The 5499-nt window shown below is 54.0% G+C and overlaps 1 long non-coding RNA gene across 1 annotated transcript; it reads left to right on the top strand.

The window, feature by feature from the left end:
* Positions 1-650: 650 nt before the first annotated feature.
* Positions 651-1581, top strand: LOC149996666 (uncharacterized). Its single transcript, XR_016514095.1, has 2 exons — positions 651-1045; positions 1200-1581. It is a non-coding gene; the product is annotated as an uncharacterized LOC149996666 (long non-coding RNA).
* The last annotated feature ends 3918 nt before the right edge of the window (positions 1582-5499 follow it).

Below are 5499 nucleotides of genomic sequence, written 5' to 3'. Positions count from 1 at the left end.
CTAACGTTCTGACCAACGAACTGAGGCTCATTGCCCAAAGGTATGTTCAGAGAGAGTGTGACTGGTGATCTATAAGTCAGTTTGCTTGATATCTCTAAGGAGAACTCGTTTTTGCCAAGATGAGAGTCATCGCAGATTTATTAATTGAAAATTGCTTCTTTTTTCTAACCCGAACTTATAAAATGCTATGGTCATAAGATTGTTAGGATGTTGACATTCCCCTGCTCCCCTTTCAAATGACAGGTGACTGTCAATGTCCCCCCATGGCGCAGGTTTATGTCCAGAATATGTTTTGCTTAGATTTTTGTGTCTTAGGAAAAAATGATGACTATGCCAGTGTTTTCATCCTAGGTATTTATTTATTACAGTATCGGGAGCCAATTCCTCATGAGCAGTTGGTGACAGCGCTCTGTGATATCAAACAAGCGTACGCGCAGTTTGGAGGTAGGAAATCTGGGGCATATTTATTCCAGAAAGGGGAAACATTTTCTAGGTAATAATTTTTTTATGAGATGGTAAAAAGGAATTGAAAAGTAAGTGAAAAACTTTTTGTACATTTGCGCTTCGTGGTTTCCGCGATATGTATTATCATATGTTTTATTAATAGACCATCGAGAGGCAGAAATAGCCTTTTTAAATCTGGGAACCGATTGCTTTTCTTACCTAATAATTAAACTCAGCACGGAGTAGCGGTCCTCCGGGTCTTAACTCCGTCTCCTGGCTGTGCCCATCTCCCGGAAGCAAGTGGACGTTTTGGTGGGCCTTAGTCTGTGGTGGCCAGAACAGAGCCACTTACGAATGCTCAGCTTCACAAGAAAGGTGCTTCAGCTACGTTCGGGGAGCTCGAGTGACTGTAGCGATACTGCCTTTGGGCGGCTGATGTGCTTGACGGTCCTCTTTTTTTGGTTAAAGGGAAAAACGTGCCTTTGGCGTCTCGCTGCTGTCCATTGGCTGGGATAAGCGTTACAGCTTTCAGCTCTATCGGAGCGACCCAAGCGGAAATTACGGGGGATGGAAGGCCGCACGCATTGGCAATAACGGCGCCGTGAGTATTTCTGTGTTGCTGTAAAACCTAGCGATAGGTACCTAACGTGATTTTGCAACGGCGATGAATGTAAACGGTATTTTAAGGTAGCTGCAACAACTTTAGCACCTGTGATTGCTATAACGCAGCCGTGCGTGTGTGTGTTTGCCCCCAGTGGAAATTGCCACGCCGACCAGAGAGAATGAAAAGACGGTCATCGGAGTCCTCGGACAGAAGGAAGTGGAACAGCTGATCAGAAGACACGAGGAAGAAGAAGCTAAGGCTGAGCGTGAGAAGAAAGAAAAAGAACAAAAAGAAAAGGATACGTGGAAGACAGAACTGGGGGTCTTATAAATCTTTTGAGCCCCATTTCAGCCGCCCTCTTCCACAGTGAGCACGTGTTGGCTTTTGAACCCGGACGGTGGGAAAGAGGGATGGTAGCCTCTGATCGGGGCCTCGCCTTTCTGTAAGTTGAGCGGTGACTGCTCTTCATGGGCCTTTCTACCCCCCTCCCCCCTTTTCTGGGAATAAAACTCGGTAAGAATGGAAACGGTGAAGGAGAATTGTCTGTAGCAGTCACTGTTGTTCACCGGGGTTAGTGGGTCTGTGATCCTTCATGCTTCAGTGTCCTGGGGCAGCCCTGGAGGTGCCGGGACACAAGAGGCTAAAGTTGGTGGGTGCGAGTGTCATCAGCAGGGAAAGATGGGACTTGTGCCCTGAAGGCCTCCCTTGCTGTGTCCCTACCGTCTTGGAGAACCCGTGGCCCTCGGCCTCTGTGGGAATCACATTCTTGTACCTGTTGCCAGCCATCGACATCGATGGCTCTTCCTAGGACCGGAAGTGTGTGCGTGCACATGTATACACACACGTGTTCACACAAACCGCTCCGAAAACACGTGAAAGGCCCGTTTACAGTGCAAGCCCTGCACCCGCTACAGTAATCAGTCATCAGTGCTTCTGAGCACCTCTGGATTCCTCAGATCCCATTTCCCTCTCCCCCTCTACTCCAGAGAGAGAACTCGAGTTTACCTTTCCCCTTACCTATGGTTCTTACAATGCGTTTGTCTGTTCCTCTGCCCCAGGTGGCACATCCCTCGGGGTGGCTGGGTGTGCCCTCTCTCCGTCTCCAGCGCTTGGTTTAAGAACGACCGTGGGCTGAGCCGACCCAGACCAGACGGGCGGGGGGATGACAGCTGCGGACGCCGCGGCAGGCCCACGGCGGGCGCGTGGCAGGTCCTGTGCAGGAGAGATTATGGCCACAGAGGAAAAGGGGCCGCAGACGAGAGCAGTCGGTCTTGGCTGAGGCGGGTGGGGTGGGGGGCCCTGGTCTCAGCCCAGGAAGGCTCCAGGGCCACCGCCGCAGTGCCGGCCTCCCACACTTGTCCCCTCCAGCTCTCCTCAGAGCACATTGAACCCTTCCGTCGGTTCCCCATGCGAGAATTTCACAGATCTGCTGCGAAGTGAGTGAAGCTTAAGCTTCAGGACCCCTCGCTTCGGAGGCCTGGGAAGGGACCCTCACGATGTGTTCCATGCTCGTGCTTTTTGTAAAGTCTGCAAAAGTAAGGTCTTCTACCTGCGGTTAATAAGCGCTACCGTCTGTTTCTGCAGCGGAACATACTTGTTCGCAGATACTTCCATGCGTAGTGAGGTTATTGTTACTCACCTCAGGGTCCAAATGGCTCTCAGGACGTGTTCCTCACCCACCCGCTGAGCCTGCATACCCAGTATAGTGACAGGAAGGCATAGGAACAGAAGTTGTCACCATCATTGGAAGTTCCTGGACAGTGGGAGAGGAACAGGGCTTGACATGTGCCAAGTCAGAAGCTCGTCTGTGGCAAACTTCATCCTTAAGGTGTGTGCAGTTACCATCTGGGGATTCAGGTCCCGTGATGCCGGAAACGCCGGGGGGGGGGGGGGCGGGGGGGGGTGCCTTACGGGTATGTCGGCTCATCGAACCACTGCGGTAATTTGGTGAAGTTTCTCATTCTGATTTTCAGTTTGATACCCAATTTTGTATTTGTACTGCCGTATTCTTTTGCTTTAAGAGGACACCCTCCCACTCCGCTACACACACACACACACACACACACACACACACACACACAGATAGTATCTTATATATAAACCCGAATCAGCCCCTGCTTTCCCTCGTCCTGAGAATAAAGTCCACTTTCTTCATTCTGACCTGCAACTCGCCACTGCCTTGTTGCTGATGCTCTGTCCTGGACCCCCGCCCCCCCTCTGGACCGCCCTCTGTCTGTCCCTCACCCTCTCTGGAATGCTCTTCTCTCTGCACTCTGTGTCTCCCGCCCCCGAAGAACTACCCCGTCCTCTTCCCTGTCCCCGTGGGACTTCGGGACCCTCTATCCTGCTCCCGAAGGTCTTACATACCCTGCGCCCCGCTTCCGACATGCTGCCGGCACCTCGGCCCCGCCCCTGGAGGACTTAGGAGCCGCCTCCGGGAAGTCTGACCTTCCGCCGCACTTCCGGGACACTTCCGCCCTCCCGGTCCCACCCCAGAGGACTTCCGGGCGACTTCCGCTTGCGGCCGACCCGCCATCTTGTTCCCGCCCCAGGAGGTCTCACGCAGCCGAGGCCCAACCCCCAAAGGTCTACGCAGCCTGCCCCGCCATCTTGGTCTCACCCCGAAGGTCTTCCGGGTGTCCGGCCTCGCGCCGCTTCCGGGTATCTTCCGCCACCCTGTCCCCGCCCCCGAAGAACTAGAACTACCGCGTCCCCTTCCCTGCCCCGCACTGGCACTTCGGGGTCCTCTATCCTGCTCCCGAAGGCCTTACACATCCTCCGATAGCGTTCCGGCACCTCGCCCCCGCCCCTGGAGGACTTAGGAGCCGCTTCCGGGAAGTCTGACCTTCTGCCGCACTTCCGCGGTCCTGGTCCCACCCCAGAGGACTTCCGGGCGACTTCCGCTTCCCGCGGACCCGCCATCTTGTTCCCGCCCTAGAAGGTCTGACGCAGCTGAGGCCCAACCCCAGAAGGTCCACGCAGCCTGCCCCGCCATCTTGGTCCCACCCTGAAGGTCTTCCGGGTGTTCGGCCTCGCCCCGCTTCCGGGAGTCTTCCGCCACCCTGTCCCCGCCCCCGGAGAACTGCCTCGTCCCCTTCCCTGCCCCACCCCCGCCCCGGGACTTCGGGGTTCTCTATCCTGCTCCCGAAGGTCTTACACATCCTCCGATAGAGTTCCGGCACCTCGCCCCGCCCCTGGAGGACTTAGGAGCCGCTTCCGGGAAGTCCGACCTTCCGCCGCACTTCCGGGACACATCCGCCCTCACGGTCCCACCCCAGAGGACTTCTGGGCGACTTCCGCTTCCCGCGGACCCGCCATCTTGTTCCCGCCCTAGAAGGTCTGACGCAGCTGAGGCCCAACCCCAGAAGGTCCACGCAGCCTGCCCCGCCATCTTGGTCCCACCCCGAAGGTCTTCCGGGTGTTCGGCCTCGCCTCGCTTCCGGGAGTCTTCCGCCACCCTGTCCCCGCCCCCGAAGAACTGCCGCGTCCCCTTCCCTGCCCCCCCCCCCCGGGACTTCGGGGTCCTCTGTCCTGCTCCCGAAGGTCTTACACGTCCTCCGCAATTCTATGGAGAGGTTTACGGTATCAAATTACAATAGTAAACTCAACATTTACTTAATCTGATGGTGCTCAGACTTTTTTAGAAAGTGCAAATCATCATCTCTCGATTCAGACACCAGGCTCTGGGATTGCCAAGAAGCCACTTAAGTCCACTGAACTCAACGCGCTTCACCTGCTCCTGTGCGCTCCAGAGGAACTCTTCCATCAACCTGTCAGTGTGCTTGCCGGCTGTGGCTCCCCGTCTGTCTCAGTGCTGCCCTCCTGTGGGGAACTCTGGGAATTACAGCTAAGGGAAGCTCACCGAGTCCACTGTACGGATAGGGCTAGATGGCTAGGCTCAGGGTTGATAGGTTTAGCGTTAATGAGCCTAGGGTTAACAGGCTTCTATCTTTAATAGACTTAGCCTTCCTGGATGGAGCTTCAGAAGAGCTAACAGATTTCCAGAAACGCTTCGTATGTACCCCATCATCAGGCCCAGTGCTCTTTCGGGGTGGCTGTAGGAACCCCGAAAGCGAGGAGTAAGGCCAGCGAGAGACTGTGCAGAGCGCGCGTCTGTCCCACCACACTAAGTGTGAGTAGTCGTAGCGGGGGTAAAAAAAAAAAAAGAATGGCAAACTACCTAGATACTACCTGACTTAGTGAGATAATATAGCTTATTTAATTTTTTCTGCACAACAGTGAGGCAGCAAAGCAGAAGTTATTCTTTCTTATTAATTTTCTAGAATTAAAAAATTTAAACATACATAAAACATTCAAATATAATGACTTGAAGAGTTCTTGCCATACACTTTTAACAATTATTGACATTGTGCCAATAGATATCCATATTGATGTAGGTTAGGATATTGTGGCATGTGCAGGTTCACAGCTAAACGAGTGGTGGTGCCAAG

Source organism: Furipterus horrens, unplaced genomic scaffold (assembly GCF_987537825.1).
Source record: "Furipterus horrens unplaced genomic scaffold, mFurHor1.1.pri manual_scaffold_11, whole genome shotgun sequence".
Lineage (NCBI taxonomy): Eukaryota > Metazoa > Chordata > Mammalia > Chiroptera > Furipteridae > Furipterus > Furipterus horrens.
The sequence above is the reverse complement of the archived record's forward strand: the minus strand, read 5'-3'. Positions and strand labels throughout refer to the sequence as shown.